This window comes from Alexandromys fortis, unplaced genomic scaffold, assembly GCF_014885135.2.
Source record: "Alexandromys fortis isolate MF-2015 unplaced genomic scaffold, M_Fortis_MF-2015_v1.1 scaffold_39, whole genome shotgun sequence".
NCBI lineage: Eukaryota > Metazoa > Chordata > Mammalia > Rodentia > Cricetidae > Alexandromys > Alexandromys fortis.
The window spans coordinates 1-23,373 of NW_026067918.1; the positions used below are offsets into that span (position 1 = coordinate 1).

Below are 23,373 nucleotides of genomic sequence, written 5' to 3' on the forward strand. Positions count from 1 at the left end.
ATTAGTGTGTGGATGATGGTAGGCAGAGTTGAATGAGCCACATGGGTAGCATGTCAAGTGGAGGCCAGGTCTGAACCCTTAGAATGCCTGATGCTGGAAAGGCAAGATTCCAAGGTATCAAAGCCCTGCCTACTGATTGACAATCGGCAGCAGTCTCATGCTAGCAATCAGAGCAGTCAGCAGGAAGAGCATGCTCCCGAGTGACTGAACTTTGCTTGAGAATGCTATAAAAGTGGCCATCACTCAGGGTTGGCGCTAGCCCTCGGGGCTTTGATCAGTGATATCTCGTGTGGCAATATGATCCTCCTCCACGGTATCATGCTATCAGGCCCTGGTCAGCATCAACAGTCCTTTCCTGGTCATCAAGTACACGCCGAGGTTGGCCCTGACAACATGTTGTTTCTTCTTTCCCAAAGGGGCCGTTGAGAAGAACAGAAGGTCTTCTGATCAAATCAGAGCAGGGTATCCATAGGGCTGAACCTTTGTACCAACCATGTCAATACATACCTCCTAGACACTGTTTGCGGCACTGGTAAGCAATGGTACTTTGTCCAAACCCCAGGCGGATTTTTGCTCTCTCGCGAACTAGGTTGATGATGACAAACCAATGTCACGAAGAGAGATGATGACATAAAAATCATGCTCAATATCATTACGCTGAGGCCCAGAGTAAAGGAGGGGGGCGATGGGGGGGCCTGTTCTACCTGGCGCCCGCTTGGGCCAGGGTGCAGGCCAAAATCCCCATGTTGTTTTTCCCCAACGGGACCCCTATTTGGACCAGGGCCATGACCTTAGGAGAGCACTGAGTGCTCCCTCAAATGGCACCTCGTGTTAAACATTGCTCTTGAGCCAGTCTCCATGTCCAAAGCCCTGCTCACGTTCCCATCATCTCTTCTGCCTTACAGTGACCGGCGATGCCGTCTTGGAGCACACATCAACACAACTTTCTTCAGGTAAGTGGAAAGATTAGCCCATAGGCTTTGATCCCTCTAGGCCCTTTTCCTTTACCTGTTCATATTTCTGAAAATCTAAGAGAAGATACTCAAATTGCAAACCCAGGAGACAGTAGTTTGGGGCTTGATACCTAGAATGTGAAAACCCTTAGGCCTCGGTGTCCAGTATGACATTCCAAATGGACAACCTTGGAAAATTCCAAAGGACATGGGCTTGAGCTACCGTTCTGAGGCCTCAGAATAGGTCACAAGAATGAGTCATAATGGTGGGTCTTCTAGGGTTCCCATGACACCAAGAGAAGAACTGGACATTTGATTCCGTGATTCTTGTTTTCATTATGGCTGATTGTAGTTAGGGGCAGAGCAGGCCTGTTTTTCTCTCCCACCTGGATCCTGACCAGCTCTCTTTACACCCGAAATAACAACACACAAATTGTCTTCATTTAAACACTGCTTGGCCTATTAGATGTAGCCTCTTACCAGCTAAATCTCACATCTTGATTAACCCATTTCTACTAATGTGTGTAGCAACACAAGGTGGTGGCTTACCGGGAAGATTCTAACCTACGTCCATCTTGGGCCAGAGCTTCATCACGTCTGCCTCACTTCCCTCCTTCCCAGCATTCTGTTCTGTCTACTCCGCCCACCTGATTTTCTGTCCTATCAAAAGGCCAAGAAAGTTTCTTTATTCATAACCAATGAAAGTGACACATAGACGGATGACCCTCCTACATGAGCTGATTATCCTGATTGGGACCGGCCGAGAAAGAAGTTCTAGTCAGCATTGGCAGTGGCTTTCAAAGTTAATACATGGCCATAATGGACTTTCAAATAGAATGTCCATTTGGCATGTCCAGGACACATTGGGAGTCCAGAGTTTTTTACTCGGCGCTAATTACTCACAGAGAAAACTAGTATATAAAATGGCAATTAGACATTCTCAACCTTACCTCTTCTACCTGGGATTTATTGAACTTGACTTACTTTTCCAGCAAGGAAAAAAGGGAGACAATTCTGGATGCTCTAACAAGACAGATGGTGTCTTTGTGGTGCTGGACTCAGAAAGGTAGCCTGAGTTTGAGAAGTTTGAGGCACACAGCAGAGGCAGTGCCTATCATGCATAGCTTCATGTATTGCCATCTTCCATGGAAGACATTGCCTTCAAAATTCTGCCTGGGACTAGGAATATCCACAGAGATGCAGAACAGAACAGACCCAGCACAATCTCTCATGGTTCAATAACAGCCATAAGAGAATGGATTCTTTCTCCATTAGTGTGTGGATGATGGTAGGCAGAGTTGAATGAGCCACATGGGTAGCATGTCAAGTGGAGGCCAGGTCTGAACCCTTAGAATGCCTGATGCTGGAAAGGCAAGATTCCAAGGTATCAAAGCCCTGCCTACTGATTGACAATCGGCAGCAGTCTCATGCTAGCAATCAGAGCAGTCAGCAGGAAGAGCATGTTCCTGAGTGACCGAACTTTGCTTGAGCATGCTATAAAAGTGGCCATCACTCAGGGTTGGCGCTAGCCCTCGGGGCTTTGATCTGTGAAATGTCGTGTGGCAACATGATCCTCCTCCACGGTATCATGCTGTCAGGCCCTGGTCAGCATCAACAGTCCTTTCCTGGTCATCAAGTGCACGCCGAGGATGGCCCTGACAACATGTTGTTTCTTCTTTCCCAAAGGGGCCATTAAGAAGAACAGAAGGACTTCTGATCAAATCAGAGCAGGGTATCCATAGGGCTGAACCTTTGTGCCAACCATGTCAATACATACCTCCTAGACACTGTTTGTGGCACTGGTAAGCAATGGTGCTTTGTCCAAACCCCAGGCGGAGCTTTGCTCTCTCGCGAACTGGGTCAATGATGACAAACCAATGTCACGAAGAGAGATGATGACATAAAAATCATGCTCAATATCATTACGCTGAGGCCCAGAGTAAAGGAGGGGGGCAATGGACCAGGGCCACGACCTTAGGAGAACACTGAGTGCTCCCTCAAATGGCACCTCGTGTCAAACTTTGCTCTTGAGCCAGTCTCCATGTCCAAAACCCTGCTCACGTTCCCATCATCTCTTCTGCCTTTCAGTGATCGGGGATCCCTTTTGGAGCACATGTCAACACAACTTTCTTAAGGTAAATGGAAAGATTAGTCCATAGGCTTTGATCCCTCTAGGCCCTGTTCCTTTACCTGTTCATTATTCTGAAACTCTATGAGAAGATACTCAATTTAGAAGCCCAGGATCCAGTAATTTTTGCTTGATTGCTAGAATGTGAAAACCCTTAGGTCTCAGTATCCAGAAAGGCATTCCAAATGGACAACCTTGGAAAATTCCAAAGGACATGGACATGAGCTACCGATCTGGGGCCTCAGAATACGTCACAAGGACAAGTCATAATAGTGGGTCTTTCTATGGTTCACATGACACCTAGAGAAGAACCGGAAATTTAAATCCATGAGTCTTGTTTTCATTATGGCTGATTGTAGTGAAGAACAGAGCAGGCCTGTTTTTCATCCAGCCGGCTCCTGCCCAGCTAGCTTTACACCCGAAATAACAACACACACATTGTCTTCATTTAAACACTACTTGGCCCATTAGATCCAGCCTCTTACCGGCTAAATCTCACATCTTGATTAAATCATTTCTATTAATGTGTCTAGCAACACGAGGTGGTGGCTTACCAAGAAGATTCTAACCTATGTCCATCTTGGGCCAGAACTTCATCGCGTCTGCCTCACTTCTCTCCATCCCAGCATTCTGTTCTGTCCACTCCGCCCTCCTGATTTTCTGTCCTATCAAAAGGCCATTAAAGTTTTTTTTTAATAACCAATGAAAGTGACACATAGACAGATGACCCTCCTACATCAGCCAATTATCCTGATTGGGACTGGCCGAGAAAGAAGTTCTCCTCAGCTTTGGCAGTGGCTTTCGACGCTAATACCTTGCCATAATGGACTTTCAGAATGAATGGCCATTTGGCATGTCTGGGACATATTTGGGGGTCCAGAGTTTTTTTCCCAGAGCTAATCCCACACAAGGAAAACTAGTATATCAAATGGCACCTAGGCATCCTCAACCTTACCTACTCTACCTGTGACTTAGTGAACTTGACCTACATCTCCATCAAGAGATAAATGGGAAACAATTCTGGATTCTCTATCAAGACAGATGGTCTCTTCATGGCGCTGGAGCCTGGAAGGCAGCCTGATTTTGAGAAGTTTATAGCACACTGCAGAGGCCATGCCTATTGTGCATAGCCCCATGCATAGCCATCTTCCCTGGAAGACATTTCCTTCAAAATTCTGTAGGACTTGGTATATCCCCAGAGACACAGAGCCTGTCAGACCTAACTCTGCCTCTCAGTGATCAATAACAACTCTCAGGTATGTCCCGTTTTTCAAGAGCTGGCATTTGTTGTTTAGGCAGCTGGGATGAAGCAACAAATGGATTAAAGGATATTTAGAAAGGATAGTACATACCGTCTGAAAAGTTGTGTTGAGAGATCAGGGAACGATTTTTCTAGCGTTCAATTGATGTAATGGCGATGGATGTGGGCATTGAATCATTTTAACAGAGAGAGATATATGGGTCTGCATGGAGCCTACCTCTTGTGTGACTTACTACTGTTGCACAAGTCTCCAATAGCCTAACAACAAAGATCAGTTCCTGTCTTCTCTTTTTTCTCTCAGTGATCTGAGCTCCCTCTTGGACCCCACCACATAATACCTTTCAGGTAACTGGAAGATAAGACCTATGGTTTGTATTCAGAAAGGCCCAAGATGCTCCTCCATCTTTTAGAATCTCTCTCTCGTTCTCCTGACATTCAAATCATACCACTCATACTAGCTGTGCTTTCTACACATACTCTGCCACTTGTGCCTGTGTATCAATAATTAGTGATCCAAATTATTTTGCTTGGGTAAATTCCAAGAGACATGGACATAAGCATCTGATCAGGTACAAAAGGGGATTATGCATAGCTCTAATCAGGAGTTTCCAGGTTGGCAGTCTTGGAGCATACCGAGGATACCAATATCACTTCTGAAGCCAGTTGGCTATATGGCTAACTAAAAAGTTCTGGTGTTGGACTGTTGTTCTGGGTATCCTTGACTGTGAGTCCTTCCCTTGTGACTTAGTGATCCCACTATAAACCTTCAGGTAGCCCACTTTGGCAGAAGAATACATCCTCGCTTTTGAGGTAATATGCACAGTAATTTTGTCTAGTGACCCAAAATTTGCATCACTCTTCTTACTGAGAACCAAGCTGCTGACACTTTCATCCAGTAAATATATAACCAATAGGAACAATGGAAATATGGAATCAAAAACAGGGCAAGCAACTGGGATATACACTGACAGTTATACTAGCATTTCAAAAATAATATTGTCCTCCTGTTAGGTAAATATAATAGGAGATATTTCTACATCTGCTACTACTAGTGTTGAGTATTTTTTAAGGAGATGTCTTTTATTTTGTATTATCTTAGAGATCTAAGACTGGATAATTCATTTCAGAAAATACAGGTAAGTAACTATAATCTTAGAGACTCTATGTATTGTTCTGTATGCAACTTTCTGAGGTCTATGTATCTTTCGGAGTCTTACTGGAGGTTACTGTTGTGATATTTTTAAAATTTTATCCAAAGATTAATTACTGAGTATTTGTTGTTTCTTTTCTCTCCTTTTAACTATTTTCTATATTATGTAAAATATATAAAATGAAGGATTATTTTAGAAATTTATATTGGCTAATAATCAATATGATCAATTTCTTACAAAACAATATCACACTGTAATTTTTTTATTATTTACTAGAGTTTCAGAATAGAGACCATTACTTATAAGGAGTCTGTGTTCATACTATAATATTCTTCACTTCTAGTTTATTCAGTGAAGGCTGACATGAGTTCACTATTCTTTTTCAAATATGGAAATATATGTCTTATTTTTATAGCTTCTCTATGGCTTACAAGTCATAGATATAAGATATTTGCATGGATTCTGGAATTTTAAAGAACATCTTTTCTCTATTAGTTAATTGCTGCTTGGATGGTAAATTTACTGAGCTGTAGAAATTCAGTATATGTCCCTTTATACAAGAATTTCATATTTCAATAGAAAGCAAAATATACCAACAATACAGTGCATATTGGTTAAGGTATTTCTTGAGAATGTTGTCTTATACATGGTATTTTACTTGGTGCATAATGACTAATGTGCTCAAAACTGGACAAATATTCATAAGGAAATCAATGATTTAATATATAATACTTTGGTAGTGCAATAATTTGAATAGGAATAGCCCCATAAACACATGTGTTTGAATGCTTGGCCACTGTGGAGTGGCACTATTAGGAAATATGAGCTTGTTGAAGTATGCGTGCCCTTGTTGGAAGAAATGTGTCACTGAGGAGTGACACACTTCAGGGTCTCAGATGCCCAAGCTAGGCCTAGTGTGGCATTGCAAGGAGCTGCTTGTTCATCCCGGCTGCCCAGAACTGAAATAATCACATAGAAACTGTATTAATTAATTATCGTGAACAGTTTGATATCGATTGTGTTCAAGTATTTGAGTGAATACTTGATTTAAAAAACATATAAATACAAATATAATTGATTAAAGAAATATAAATAAATACCTTTAGTATAGAAATAAAACGTGACCAAATTCTTATAAAGTAATGTTGCGAAAGTTCTATGGGAATATAGACACAAATAATATCTAAAGACAATCAGTTAAGATCATTATAACTGCTATTATTTTTGAAATGTATTTGTTTGTTTTTTTTTTTCTTTTGCCATTTATTTCCTTGTTGGGTAGAATAGCAGTGGTAACATCATGTTCAGGAATAGAAATCAGCAGATTCTTATGTCATTACAAGTGATAATATATTCATGGAATTAGTGGATACATTTAAAATGAGTACAATTCATATAAAACATGTTGATTTAATTCCACAGTGGATTGAAATTAAAAATAGGGAAATATTTATTGATAATCTCCAAAATATTTGAAAAATAAAATGAGAACTTATAAGTAGTTCACTGATAAAAGAAGACATAAAAAGAGAAACTGACAAGCATTTCAAACTAAATACATATAAAAATTAATATCTTCAAATTCAAATGTAGCTAAACTGGCTTGGAAGATATTTTTTAGAACTGATTCTTAGATTACAAGTAAATAGAAGCCTTAAATAAATGATATAATATTCCAATGAATGGCTTTATAGTCTAGTAAAAGAAACTTAAGAACAAAATGACACAGAATAAGAGAAACAGGACATTCATAAAAGAACAGAAAGCAATCAAATATATTTGTGTATATATGTACATATACACATATGTAAATATCTGCCTCGTGTGTGTGTGTGTGTGTGTGTGTGTGTGTGTGTGGCGAGAGAAAATGAAAGTCAGTTAAATTAAAACACTAAAACACACCAATTAAAGAAGGCATGAAAGAATGAAGGACAACCTAGCCACTAGTGTAAAGGTTAATAACAGAACTGTCATTCATATCTTCTGAGAGAGGAAATATCAGCTTTCTCCAATGAAAGGGCACTGGGGATATAAATTAGCCAATGGCAGAGCTTCTGTTTAGGGATAGCTAGTCAAAATAGAATAGACTCCACATTTGGGGTTTTGGTTTTGGTTTTTTTCTGGTGTTGTTGTTGTTTGTGTGCTTTTCTTTGATCACAGTATTATTTTTTTTCTTTTTGAGTGTTATTTCATTTTGTTTTCTTTGTTTGGGGGGTTATTGTATTAATTTTTAGTTTTTTTTAAACAAAGTTGTGTGTATAGGGATGAGGAGATTATTTGAATGAACATACACAATTTTTAAAAAATCCATTAAGAGGATAATGTTCAGAAACATCTAAAGAGAATAATTTTTCAAATCAAGATACAATTATAAATATTAAGACACATGAGAAATGATATTGTAGGATATGTGTGTGTTAAATAATACTAAGTGCCCATAAATACAGCAACTTAGATAAAGTTAAAAAAAATCAAAAGATGCAAATATAAAGATACAAATAGAAAAATTTAGTAAATAGATAACCAAAAACAGCATTTTCTAAACAAATTAATTTTTATTAAAAGCATTTTTGCAAGGAAGTATAGATTACACTTTTAAAACATGAATTCCATATGATCTTCTAGAAGATATAAATGTTGGAATTATTCCCTTGTTTAATATCTAAATGTGCCTTCACAGAAAACAATACTACATGTAAAATGAAGGGTATATAGCAACATCTTTCATGAGCATATATCTGTGTTCAAATTTTTAGAAAATGAAATTTAACAATATTTAGACATGGTTTGCAATTAAATCAAAATAAGTATGGAATTAAGTTTGGTTTAACATTTAAAAATAAATCTGTATTTGCAAACCACTAAAAATTCAAACTGAAAACATTGAAAAATGTACTCATTCATAAAATATGTGTTCACATAACTATTCACAATTAGCCAAGTGTAGGCACATGCGTGTGATCTTCACATTCAGGAAGATATAAAACAGGAAAGTGTTGATTTGAAGACCAGCTTGGACAACAAAGTGGGAGTTTGTCTCAAACAAAAGTCAAAATTAAATTTTATACTTTTGGAAATTAAAGACTTACACATTTCTTTTTCTTTTGAAATGCAATGTTAAGTTTGTTACATTTTACTCTTTTTACTTATTTTCCAAAAGCAATAATTTCTCATTTAATATACCAATCCCAGCTCTGACTCCCACTCCTCCTCCTGCTCCCTCCAATTTCCTCCCACATCACCCCTCATCCACTTCTCAGAGAGGGTAAGGCTTTCCACGGGGACTCAACAAAATCTACCACATCAGTTTGAGGCAGGACCGAGGCCCTCCCCACTATATCTAGGCTGAGCAAGGTATCCCTCCAAGGAATGGGCTCCAAAATACCAGTTCAAGAAGTAGCGATAAATCCTGTGTGGCCAGCAGCCCCACAGTCTGTCCCAGATCTAAAATTGCCACCCACATTCATAGGGCCTAGTTTGGTTCTATACTGGTTCCCCCACTGTCACTCTAGAGTCAGTGACCTCCCATTAGCTCAGGTAAGCTGTTTCCGGGGATGTCCCCATCATGGTCTTGACCCTTTTGCTCATATTATCACTCCTCCCCCTCTATGACTAAACTTTGGAAGTTCAGCCCAGTGCTTCACTGTGGATCTCTGCAGCTACTTCTATCAGATGCTGGATACTATGGTGGCAATTAAGGTAGTCATCAATCTGATTACCGAAGAAGGCCAGTTAAGGCACCTTCTCTTCCATTGCTTAGACTCTTAGCTGGGATCATCCTTGTGGATTCAAGAGAATTTCTCTAGGGCCAGGTTTTTTGCTAGCCCCATAACGGCTCCCTCAATCAAAATATCTCTTTTCTTGCTCTCTCTTTGTTCTTCCTCCATTTTGACAATCTCATTCTCTTATGTTCTTCTCCCCCACTCCCTGTCTGTCCCACTTCTCCCCTTCCACTGGCCCTTCTCCCTGGCCCCCATGCTCCCAATTTTCTCAGGAGATCTTGTCTATTTTCACTTTACAGGGGGATTCATGTATGTTTCCCTTAGGATTCTCCTTGTTACATAGCTTTTCTAGGGTCTAGGCTAGTTATTCTTTGCTTTATGTCTAATATCCAATTATGAGTAAGTACATACTGTGTTTGTCTTTCTGGGTCTGGGTCACCTCACTCAGTATGTTTGTTTCTAGTTCCATCTATTTGCATTTTTCAAGATGCCATTGTATTGTTGTTTTGTTTTTTTAACCATGGAGTAGTGCTCCACTGTGTAACTATATCACATTTCCTTTGTCCATTCTTCAGTTGAGGGGTATCTAGGTTGTTTCTAAGTTCTGGCTATGACAAATAATACTGCTATGAACACAGTTGAGCAAATGTCCTTGTAGTATGATTGAACATCCTTTGGGTATATACCCAAGAGTGGTACTGCTGGGTCTTCAGGTTGGTTGATTCCTAATGTTCCGAGGAACTGCCATATTGATTTCCAAAGTGGCTGTACAAGTTTGCACTCCCAGCAGCAATAGAAGGGTCTTCCCCTTACGCCACATCTTCAGCAGTAAAACATATCATTGGTGTTTTTGACCTTAGCCATTCTGACTGGTCTGAAATGGTATCTCAGAGTCATTTTGATTTAAATTTCCCTGACGGTTAAGGATGTTGAACATTCCCTTAAGGGTCTTTTGGTCATTTGAGATCCTTTTGTTGTGATTCTTTATTGAGATCTGTACCCTATTTTTAATTGGATTATTTGGTATTTTGGCATCTAGATTCTTGAGTTCTCTATATATTTTAGAGATCAGTCCTCTGTGTGATGTGGGGTTGGTAAAGGATGCAAAGAGGTGGATATCTATCCCCATGCACAAAACTCAAGTCCAAATGAATCAAAGACCTCAATATAAACCCAGCCACACAAAACCTCATAGAAAGGAAAGTGGGAAGGAGCCTAGAACACACAGGCACAAAAGACCACTTCCAAAATATAACACTAGTAGCACAGACACGGAGACCATTAATAAATGGGAACTTCAAAAGCTGAAAAGCTTCTGTAAGGCAAAGAACACAGCCTATGGAATGGGAAATAAGATCTTTAGAGACTTACACATTTATAAAGAACATTTATGCAAAAAGTCTTCTGACTCTCAGTAAGAAAAGCATAATTTTATCCACATGGAATAACTATTTGGATCTGGTAAGATGGTCTCTAGAAAAAAATATAGACCATGAAATTTTTAGTTATTTGTGCTGGATGCAGAGACTTTTCTATAAGTAGATTCCCAGACCAGTGTTTAACATAAAGAACTATTAGCAAATATAGACTATCACAGAAGGATAAATAACTAACAGTAACTGCGATAAAAATTGAAAATAATAATAAAAATGTAAAAACAATCTGGATGATGAAAAATTTTGTAGTATATTCAAAAAGTTCTTTGAAAAACAATGACACAATGCTTTCTTATCTGAACTCCCCATGGATATACAGAGTGTGTGGTAGCATAGGAAACATTTGAAGGCTCTAGTCACTTACTTCTTAATTATTATAAGCCCCTGTGTAAGCAGTAGGTTAAAGCTGAGGAAGAATTGTGAATTACTTGAATACCACATGAGAACCAAAATACACATAGAGAGAGTTCCTTAGCAAAGAGTAATTAACATGCTGGTTCATTATATAAGGACATGTTCATTATATGTGCTCAAAGCTGAAAAAATAAGTCATTATCTACATATTACATACACAAATATTCTATAGGAAAATCATGGAAAAAACAGATCAGCAAGAAAAACAAATTATATGGAGAAAACCTATTTGTATATGAAAAACTGTAGTTCCCCCAAAAAGAATATACAAAGAAATAGGAAATTATGGCACATGCACAGAAAAAGAAATCAATAGAAAGCATTAGCAAGGAAAGAAAGGTGTTGGACTTACTAGAGAAATATATTAAGCCAACTTTTAAAAACGCATCCAAAGAACTAGAGAAAAACATGAATAAAGATTTTAGTAAAGTATGAAACTGATATTTCAACAAATAAAGACTGTGATTAAGAAACAGGTAAGAAAGAACCACATGCAAATTCAACAGGTTAGAAATACAATAAATGGGTAACATCATTAGTAGAAGTCTTGCCCATCATAATCAAAGCCCTGGTTTCCATCAAACACTGGAGAAAAGGTATATATATGACAAAAAGGACCATCAAAGAATGGATTTTTAGCAGACAAAAGCCTTCTAACTTGGAGATGTTCTAATTAAAATTATCTAGTCCAGGTACCAAGAGAAAAAATCTAAAACTTGAACAGAAGGATGGAAAATTAAATTTATATCAATACAGTAATGGGAGTTCAAGAAGGAAAACAGAAAAAGGGGGGAAATCGAGAAATGATGTCTCAAAGCTTCCCAAATATGAAAGCACTAATGAATCCAATAAGAATATCACGAACCTCCAAGATAAAATCAAAGATAAACACCTAATTCCAAAGAGCAAAGCATCATTGTGAAGCTTTCAAATAACTAATAAAAAATAATGCTGAATGCTGTGACAATGATATTCAGAGCATGCTTCTTGCCATAAACTGTGCAGACCAGCAGGCAATATTTATAGAAGGAACCTCACAAAACTTTTTTTACTAGGCTACAATTACCCTAATACCCAAAACAATTTTCCCCATTGGCATGGCTATCATTAAGGTCACAGACAGGGCTTCTTGGGCAGATGATTCTGTTAGCATAATTTCTATCTGCCAAGCATGAGGCCCTGAGGTGTGGTGGCACATGCTGTAATGTCACTGCTGAAGAAACTGCACAGGCTGGATCCCTGGGTCTCACTGTGTAGGTAGTCTAAGCTAAATAACCAGGCCAGGGAGAAACCCTATATAGTCAAGCAAACAAAAACAAGCAAGCAGACAGCAACAACCAAAAAAAAAAAAAAATGGTGAGCAGAACATGAAGAAAGACACCCAAGATTAACTTCTAGCCTCCGTATGCATGGGCACATGTTCATGTGCAACCCATACATGAAAAGTAACAACAGAAACTGCTGAAAAGGAGAGAGAGTAAGGGGAAACATTATACAAAGCTGGAGGTAATATAAATTAGTCCAGTCACTATGAAAGTCTGTATAGAGGTACCTCAAAGAAAAAAAAAACACAAAAAACTAAAATTATAAACTTCCATGTGATGGGGTTAATCCACTCTTGTCAATACAATTCATTACGGAACAGAGCCATATAAACATCCGTGTTCACCATGAAACAATGGAAAATGGAGATGGTATGAATCAGTTTTGATATCTATGAACACATTAATAGAAAAATAAGCCTTTCTTTATCTCTAAAGAATGAAATGATCACATTTAGAGGAAAATATTTCAATAGAACTACACTGCAATCATATTAAGTGAAAATAGAGATACTCAGAAAGAAAAAAAAGTCACATTTGCTCTTATTTAGAACTAAGATGGCACATACATGCATACGAATATACACACACACAAATGGAAGTAGAGGAGGGAGGTATTCAGGGAAAGAGAAAGAGGGTTTGCAACAGGAGGAAGGGGGGCCAGTAGAAGAGGGTAATGAGAAAATGGTGAATGTAGTTGGAGTAGATGATATATTTTAATGAAAATATGTGCTATTAAAGCATCTAGCCGTCTACTACATCTCTGTAGCTAATAACTATAGATGATGTGATCTTATAGTTGGTCACACATTATTGGTTGCATCTATGATGCAAAACATAACAGAATTAGCATCACTGTGATTTTCAGCTTACTAACTTGAAAAGCTGTTAGTACAAATTCAGCCTTTTTAGCAAAAGTTACAATGTTTTAACTACATTTTCATAATGAAAACCTACTGACAGGATTATGGAAACAGAATTAAAGCATTTAGCACAAGTTAACACATAGACACACTTCTCCCTTCCATATGTGATAAAGTGTAACAGTGAGAATATCTAGCCTTTGCTTTCTATTTGGGAAGTTACTAGTTCTTATTTTGATTTCTTCAATAGATATATGTTTATTTAGATATCTATTTCTTGTGTGCGCTTTGTCAGGTCGATTGACCAAAGAATTCATCAGTTTCAGTGAGGTTATTAAATTGGACGCAGAAACGATCATTTTCATAATACTTTGAATACTTTTATTTTTTTAAAGTTAAATTGACTACAGCCTTAACAATTTTATTTAGCTTTTCTAAAACCCAGCTTAGTTTTTTTAATTTCTTTGGTTTTATTGACTCCAGTTAATACTTTCATCAGTTTAACATTACTATCTTTTCCTGGTTTACTTTGAATTTAATTGCTTTCCTAGTTGTCTGAAGTAAAAAAAAAATACTAATTTTAGAAAACTTTTCCATCATTGTTCTAAATTTTTAAGATTTTTTCATGCATTACGAAATTTAGTATCTTGTATTTTCATTTACTTTAAGTAATTCTCAATTTCTTGAAACTTCTCTAATGTTATTTACAAGTAAGTTTACTTTAGAGTAGGACTGTAGCTCAGTGGAAAGATGTATGGAAGTCACATACATTATTGCCTAGTGTATGTGAGACATAGGCTTTGAACCCCAGTACTGAAAAAATAAGTTTTCAAATCTGAAAATGCACTTGAGACCAAATTCCAGCCCAGATTTCCTAGCTAGTACCAGATTAATAAGAGACCTATGCTTAGAGTTTAGAAATGATTATATGTAACATATATTTAAAATGTATTTTCATTTTTTTCTGAATATTTTTCAGAAAGGACAGAGAAGAAATTACCATAGTATTAGTTACCTTTGAGATTATATAAAATGAGAAAAGGCCTTTGCCTTCTCAATTAATTGATCCTAAATTAATATGTGTGGGGGTTGCATAGAACCCAGCGCCAGCAAATTTCACTAATTCTTTCATTTGTCATTGGCATTTTATTTGACCACATACATCAAATTTTTGGTTGCATAATTTTCTTCCTGCAATTTGCATTTACTTTTTTTTTACAACCTTATTTCCTAAAAACTTGGTCTTCATTTTCAAGTTGATTGATATGTGCTTTGAGGAATATTTATGTTGATACCTTAAAATCCTACAGATATTCCCAACATCTGACTCATGTTGGCACTTGAAGAATATCTTCTGTTACTGAACATGCAAGTTTCTTTTTTCTATACAGAAAGATTTCTCAGTCCTGTCTAGGACATTTAGGAATCACGTGACCTTAGGTTTAATAGAATCTTTAATCAGTCCTCCTACATAGCTGTACCTCAAGGTCATAGTGACTGCAAATTTGGCTTCCCATTTCACCAGGTCCACCACCACTCAGCAAAAATGGAGTCTGATTTACTGTATGTCAGAATGGAATTTCTGCTTTCGTTAGTCCTACTGACACTTGCTTAACAAAAGCCGGGAACTTAAGCCACTCTTTCCCCCCATCCTCCCCTTCTCACTTTTCTCTCCCCATCTCCCCTTTCCCCCATCCCACCCCACCCCCCAGTTCCCAATTTTTGCCCAGCAATCTTGTCTACTTCCAATATCCAGGAGGATAACTATATGTTATTCTTAGGGTTCACCTTCTTATTTAGCTTCTCTAGGATCACAAATTATAGGCTCAATGTCCTTTATGGCTAAAAACCAATTATGAGTGAGTACATCCCATGTTCATCTTTTTGGGTCTGGGTTACCTCACTCTTCCTATTGAGGACGTGAATTTGATTTGTCACTGTAAGCTACTGGCGTAGGGGAGAAGAATCTGAGTCTTGCAGTTTCATTTATATCAGGTGTGCCTGGGAGCACTGACAACAGGATGTGCTTCAAATAGGGTTAAACAAACATTGATGACTAGCCCTGTCTGACACTAACTCTTACTGCTTGTGTGTTGAGTGAGCCCCATTTTCCTCCTAAACTCCACTGGTACCACTATTGTAGACAATCAGTTCTCCTCATGGCACCACTGGAAGGCGATGGAAGTTCAACTGCCACAACCCTGGGAAGGGAATTGATATACTATGATTGCCAATGCATTTTTCCTGTTCTATGTTATCCTGTCTTATGAAACATAAGCACGGAGTGGAAAGTAATGACACTGTTTTTCATGTACTAAAAATGTATTTAATATTACTTAGGTAATAAGGGAAAAAATAATCCCCACATAGATATTCCAAAGCAGGATGTGTCACACTGTAGTGGAACTAACAGCTAGTATAGTAAGTGACGAAAAAATAATAATGGGCTTGCAGATTTGAAAAGGAGGAAAAATATTTATTCACAGAAGACATAATTATCAATGAATACATCCAAAGAATCTAAAAACAAAACAGCCCTGAAGTATGATTAGAAATTACATATCTTACAATCAAAGCAGTGATTTTTCTTGTATCTTGCTAATTATCTTCCAGTTATTTCATTATGATTAATGCATTCTTCCCCACTACCTTACTTCCTAAAACTTTCTTTACACACAACCAAAAAGCAGAGGTGTGTTCATTCATTTGTTTTTCAATGCAGATCAGTGACATCACTTGAATGCTTACAATATAATATTTACAAAAAGTATCAAATGCAGAACTCTTTGCTAGTCTAGTTTTATCTGCATATAGCTAACCTTAGGATACTAGTAGAGTGATTGTATCATATGTCTTCTAAGAAAAGTTACCTATTGTTTCCCAAAATTAAGAAAATCATACTACATTACAGGATTGGACAGCTGGCAATAGAAAACACACTATTTCTTATCAAGAATCATGTTTAAAAATGCCTATTTACTTGGACAGAAGAGAGAACAAATAGTTTCTCTTATGAAAACTGAATACATATTCAATTTATATTTATATATAGAAATTATATTTTTTCTTTATGAATCATAATTAATTTGACTTTTTCTCAACCTGTCTATCTTGGGAACATTTGACCTACTGGCAAGGGATTCCAGATGTTAGATAACACAACTTCAGTATTTACAAAGTTCTCATTTGAGAACTGTAACACACACACACACAAATACACACACACCATCAAATATCACCTTTTAGGTAAATTTACAATTTTGTGTTATGTTGTAGTCACAGCTATACTTGCTTCATGGGGCCACATTCAGCCTACAGGCCACAGGTTGAGCATACCTAGATAGTTTAAGCCCAGTGTTGCCTTGATAGCTTTTGGTCTTGATAATCTGTGCACTTTGAAGTGGTGTATAAAGGTCTAAAACTGTATGATGGCTATCTCTTACTTCTCATTGTTAACTGTTGCTGTCTACATTTATGACACTAATATTGGGTGGATATCTTTACAACTGTCATATCTCCACTTTAAGACTAACACGTGGCCATCAGGTGAAGAATATCTCTTTCAGACAGCAGTTTTGTGTTTTGTTTTCTCTTTCGAGAAGGATTTCTCTGTGTAACAGCTCTGGCTGTCCTGGAACTCACTCTGTATACCAGACTGGACTATAACTCACAGAGATCCACCTGACTCTGCCTCCCAAGTGCTAGGATTATAGGTGTGTGTCACCATACCCTGCTGACAGCAGTTTTGTTGTATTTGATTTCATTTTTTTAAAGAATAATTCAACCACTATATGCCATTTGGTTGATGAATTCATTTCCATTCAAGGTAAGTTCTGATTAACAATGTTACCATTTTTTTTCTTGGTGGTTCTGTTAAGTCATCAACTTTTACTGTCTTTATGGTAGTTAAGTAAATTAATAGTTTAATTTGTATTGTAGGTTTTGATTTTTGGTTATAATTTGAATTTTCAGGTCATGTTTTAAAGGATTAAAAATTCCTACCTCTTAATGTTACTGCATTTATTAGAATAGCTTTGGCCAGTCTAGTGGCATATACATTTGATTCCAACACTTGGGAATCAAAGGCTAGTGGATCTCTGTGAGTTGGCATCAGCCTGCTTCACATGGTGAATTCTAAATCAGCTATAAATTCATAATGAGATCATGTCTCAAGCAAAGAATAATATCTTCTTAATTCATTTTATTTTTTAAAAAGAAAGCAAACTATCCTTTTTCATTTAACATACCAACCCAGTGCCCACACTCTTCCCTCCTCCCATTCTCTTCACTTACCTCCTCCACCCCCATCTACTCCTTAGAGAGTGGGGAAGGACCAAGGTCCTCCCTACTATATCTGAGCAAGGTATCTATCCAAAGAGAATAGGTTCCCAACAAGGCAGTAAAAGAAGTAGGGACAAGCAGAGCATTGGGCTGAGCTCCCAACGTCCAGCTGAAGAGTGGAGGAGTGAGAAATATGAGCAAAGAGGTTAAGACCATGATGTGGACATTCACTGAAACAGTTTACTTGAGCTAGTGGGAGCTCACCAACTACAGCCAGACAGGGAAGGAATCAGCACAGGTACAAACTAGACCCTCTGAATGTGGGTGACAGTTGTATGGTTGAGGCAGACTTCAGGGCCACTGGCAGGGACACTAGAATAATACTTTTTATTGTGATATTCATACAGAAGATATCAGCAAGCCGTTTACTTTCAGATTTATTATTTTTAACTTTTGCAGTGTTGATAATAAAATAGAAGACCTTACACATTCTAGGCAAGCTATTTACCTCTGAACCCCTTTCCCCTTATGTTAACCTATTTTGTAGGACTAAGGGATCAAATTCAGAGCTTTATGCATCCTAGGCAAGCACTCAACTACTAAGCCAAAGGCTCTGTCCATTTAACATTTGGCATAAGGCAGGTCACCTTTTATCTCCTTAATTTTTAGGGGTAGAAAGAGTGGTCTGGGAAATCTTTCTTTTGGTTCTGAAGGACACCGCTAATATTACTGTTAGGCATTGTAGTCCTTGGTTGGCAGTATTCTCCTCCATTTAATAGCTTGAATACGGATGCATTTAGGGGTGACTGGAACATAGAAACTCTGAGCTAATTAGTGGTAATAAGTGTATGTGGAACAAGCAGGTCACTGGAGCTGTGATCTGGAGATCTGAGCCTTGTCTTTGGCTTTTCCAAAAGCAAGGGAAGCAGGACATCATGAACCGAAAGCTCCAATACCATGAGCCAATACAAATGTTTCCTCTTTTTAAACTGATCAAGTAGTCATCTCAAAAGTGTGAGGCTACAATTCTTTAGCATTTTAAATACCATCCTACTTTCTCAAGGCATGATCTTTCTGTTGAGATGTAGGCTACATTTACAAGAGGACTCTAGTATACTATTTCTGCTTTCAACATCCTAACTTCTCTCTCTCTCTCTCTCTCTCTCTCTCTCTCTCTCTCTCTCTCTCTCTCTCTCTCTGTGTGTGTGTGTGTGTGTGTGTGTGTGTGTGTGTGTGTGTGTGTGTGCTGGGGCATAATTTATATATTAAACCCAGAGACGTGTGAACTTCTAGTACCTGGATTATCCTTCTGGTATAGGAAGTTTTCTGTCATGAATACTAGTCTTTAGACCTTTCTCTTTATTTCATCTTGAACACACATTATTCAAACATTTGTCGAATTATAAAACTTTGTGTTGATTTAGCCCAGGAAATTGTGAAGCATTCGATGTCATTTAAGGTAGTTAGTTAGCAATGATGTCCAAGTAGCCAAGTATTCTACAGCTTCATGTTATCCCAAGAATGACTAAACAAATATTGAAAATCTGCAACTTTAATTGTGGGTGTCTTTTTCCTAGCAGTGAGATTACATTAGATTTTGTTTCCAGAAGTCTAGGGCTGTTCTTAAGTAAACAGACAGGCTTGCCTTCTGGATACATAACTCCTAAGCAACTATTCATTTATTATTTGTTTCAAAGAATATTTTGCTATTAACATTGTTCCGCATTTCTTTTTGACAAGATGTTGTCATTTTTGTCTCCATTCTCTTAAAAAGGAAAAAACATTCTCTCTAAAGTTTACTTCCAATATCCTTATGCATTGCATATAGTTAGGTCTTTTTATTTTTTTTTAATTTATTTATTTATTAAAGATTTCTGTCTCTTCCCCACCACCGCCTCCCATTTCCCTCCCCCTCCCCCAATTAAGTCCCCCTCCCTCGTCAGCCCAAAGAGCAATCAGGGTTCCCTGCCCTGTGGGAAGTCCAAGGACCACCCTCCTCCATCCAGGTCTAGTAAGGTGAGCATCCAAACTGCCTAGGCTCCCACACAGCCAATACGTGCAGTAGGATCAAAAACCCATTGCCATTGTTCTTGAGTTCTCAGTAGTCCTCATTGTCCGCTATGTTCAGCGAGACCGGTTTTATCCCAGGCTTTTTCAGACCCAGGCCAGCTGGCCTTGGTGAGTTCCCGATAGAACATCCCCATTGTCTCAGTGTGTGGGTGCACCCCTCGCGGTTCTGAGTTCCTTGCTCGTGCTCTCTCTCCTTGTGCTCCTGATTTGGACCTTGAGATTTCAGTCCGGTGCTCCAATGTGGGTCTCTGTCTCTGTCTCCTTTCATCGCCTGATGAAGGCTAATATTCAGGAGGATGCCTATATGCTTTTCTTTGGGTTCTCCTTCTTATTTAGCTTCTCTAAGAACCCGAATTATAGGCTCAATGTCCTTTATTTATGGCTAGAAACCAAATATGAGTGAATACATCCCATGTTTTCTATTTCCATCCATTTGCCTGCAAACTTCAAGAAGTCCTTGTTTTTTACTGCTGAGTAGTACTCTAATATGTATATATTCCATACTTTCTTCATCCATTCTTCAAATGAAGGGCATCTAGGTTGTTTCCAGGTTCTGGCTATTACAAACAATGCTGCTATGAACATAGTAGAGCATATACTTTTGTTGTATGATAAGGCCTCTCTTGGGTATATTCCCAAGAGTGGTATTGCTGGGTCCAGGGGTAGGTTGATCCCGAATTTCCTGAGAAACCTCCACACTGCTTTCCAAAGTGGTTGCACAAGTTTGCATTCCACCCAGCAATGGATGAGTGTACCCCTTTCTCCACAACCTCTCCAGCAAAAGCTATCATTGGTGTTTTTAATTTTAGCCATTCTGACAGGTATAAGATGGTATCTTAAAGTTGTCTTGATTTGCATTTCCCTGATAGCTAAGGAAGTTGAGCATGACCTAAGTGTCTTTTGGCCATTTGAACTTCTTCTGTTGAGAGATCTCTGTTCAGCTCAGTGCCCAATTTTATAATTGGGTTGATTAGCCTTTTACGGTCTAGTTCCTTGAGTTCTTTATATATTTTGGAGATCAGACCTTTGTCAGTTACGGGGTTGTTGAAGATCTTCTCCCAGTCAGTGGGTTGCCTTTCTGTCTTAGCAATAGTGTCCTGTGGGTTTTTTTTTTTTAATAATCCATGTCATTTCTTGTCTCACAGAAGCAATTTCCCAATCTCTTGCTTCTTAATACATACTCATTTCTTCTTATGTGTGTATGCTCTCCTTATCTAGTAAGAGCATTAGTCTAACTAAATCAGAGCTCATTCTAAAACTATCATCCTCAGTTGACTACAACTGAAAAGATGCTATTTCCATACAAGCTCCCCTTCATAGGTATTAGAACTTCAATACATCATGTTGGGGGAGGGGTCAACCCAGAGTTTCTGTGATTCCATTTTAAATTTCTCATGTTATAAATGTGAACTATTTGATTTAGTGGGTGTTTTAGAGCATCCAGCAAACACCCTTATCAGTCTATCATTAGGTTACAACCTTTATGAATAGTATAAAAAACCTATACTGGTGTTTTTCTCATCTTTTGATCTGTATTGTTCGCACAGGTTGAATATTATGAACACTATAGTAACTTTTAAGAACTGCTCTTTCTTGCAGACTTAATATGTATATGTGTGTATGTGCATTCCTACTCTGCTCTCCCTTGTGGAACTGCATTCTGCATCATTTCATGCTACCTCTAAGTTATATGTCAGATTTTTTTTCATCACTATATATGGCAATGAACTGGTATAATTTTCTTCATGCTTGTCAGTTTAAGATATAAGAGACTCTCAGGTTTTGTTGTTTTCTGTACTTTCAAAAGTACTATCAAAGATAATTTTAACACAATTTCAAAGAAACAAGAAGCTACCACCTCACTAGGAAGCCTTCCAACCTCGACCTACCTCCCTTAGACACCCTTTTCAAGGCCAAACTCCACCACACCTCTCTTCCTACACTGTAGCACACAGAAAGGGCAAAGCTCAGTTTGCAATGAGGCAAATGAATTTCCACCTTATGGAAATTTACTTTGATTGAGGCAAAATTTTCTAATTTAGAAGTCAGTCTTCTATAATTTCATTTCACCCATGCAAATATTTCTTCCTTCAATATGTGGTAAAGGTACAGTCAGTCTCCTTGGTAAAAAAGGTGAGAGACCTACCATAGGTTAATATTTTCTTGTTTGTTTTGTTTGCTTGTTTTCTGAGACAGGGTAACATTCCTAGCTGTCTTGGAACTAGCTCTTATAGACCAGGCTGGCCTCGAACTCAGAGATCCATCTACCTCTGCCTCCCGAGTATTGGGATTAATGGCATGAGACACCACCACCCAGCATCACAGGTTAATATTTTTTACTCAAATGGCAATGCACAGTGGCCATCTGGGGGTGGGGATAAATGCAGAGAGAATCCACAGGATATGAAATTCCAGAGAAATGGGGTTTGATGTGCTGCAAGAAGGGGCAGAGATGCATGCAAAGTTCTGAAGAGTTTGAAATAGTCTGGAAAACAGAGAACTAGGAGGGAAGGGGCCTAGGTGATTCACATTTGGCATAGAGTATCATCAGTGGGACCTACAAAGGGAAGACCAAGGCTATATATAAGACAGGACAGTCACCAACAGAGAAATCTAACAAGTAACAAACCTGAATTCCAGAACAGCCGGAATCACATATTACTCAAAATTACTGAAAACAGATCAGCAGCGTATATGAAGATACTCGTGGAACTAAGGGATGACACAACAGAAAAAGTAGCCCTCATCATTGTGTTTGAAGCTGTATACAGAAGCTTGAAGAGAGGCAGAGGGAATAAATAGGACTAATGGGGTTTGAAAGCATCACAGGAAAACATATTTTATATTTACATAAAACTATGTGGTATGTATTTTTAGCCAGTACTCAAGTGTTGTATAGAGCCACTGGCAAGAAGCAAAGAAAAAAAAAGCAAGTTTTGAGCTGGTGAGATGGCTCAGTGGGTAAAGGCTAGAGCCAAGCTTAGCCACCTGAATTTGATCCCGGGGCCTAGATGGTGGAAAGACAGAATCAATTCCAAGTTGCCCTCTAACCCTCACTTCCACTCTCACTAGAAAAACAACAGAATAATAACTTTATAATGTGATTTAAAAAAAAAAAACTTTTTAAACAAACCCTTGGAAAAAATGTAGAGCCCTTAAAAAAAAAGAAAAAGAAAAAAAAGAAAGGAAAGCACGGAACACCGCTGAGGCCTAGAGAGTGTACACATACACATAGATCCAGCACTGCTGACTCAGATCAATGCTGTCCTAAACCATGGCATTCTCATAGATCAAAGAACTAAGAATCTGGTATAGACTCAAACACCCCTCAGAGTTCCCATGCTTTGCAAGAGTACCCTGGGGAAACATGCAAAGGTGCAGGACTACACACTCCACTATTCAGAATACAAAGGACAGGGAAAGGGCAGAAAAACAGTAATCAAAAGACTGGAAGTAATGACTTTTCTCTGTGCAATACCAATAACAAATCCTACCCTTGCCCTCAAGGCTACTACCGAACACAGTTGTCATGAGAAAAAACTTTTTTCGACAAAATCACAGCAGTCACTGCAGGATGTAACAAGGAGATAGCAAACCAAAGTCATGACCAGCCTTGCCAAACTTCAAATGAACACACTGGGGTACGGTGCTAGCCCGGACCACTATTTATTAATAATAATGATTAAATAATTTATTTGATAATAAATCATGAAATTAAAAAGAAACATATTTAACCTGCTTATTTATTTTTAATTATCTTGAAGCTGCAGCT

General features: G+C 38.1%; 1 long non-coding RNA gene and 2 other non-coding genes across 3 annotated transcripts; all 3 read left to right on the top strand.

The window, feature by feature from the left end:
* Positions 1–416: 416 nt before the first annotated feature.
* On the top strand, positions 417–2,849 carry LOC126500527 (uncharacterized). Its single transcript, XR_007591366.1, has 3 exons — positions 417–532; positions 906–953; positions 2,640–2,849. It is a non-coding gene; the product is annotated as an uncharacterized lncRNA (long non-coding RNA).
* On the top strand, positions 588–666 carry LOC126500556 (small nucleolar RNA SNORD115). Its single transcript, XR_007591372.1, has one exon. It is a non-coding gene; the product is annotated as a small nucleolar RNA SNORD115 (small nucleolar RNA).
* On the top strand, positions 2,811–2,889 carry LOC126500555 (small nucleolar RNA SNORD115). Its single transcript, XR_007591371.1, has one exon. It is a non-coding gene; the product is annotated as a small nucleolar RNA SNORD115 (small nucleolar RNA).
* The last annotated feature ends 20,484 nt before the right edge of the window (positions 2,890–23,373 follow it).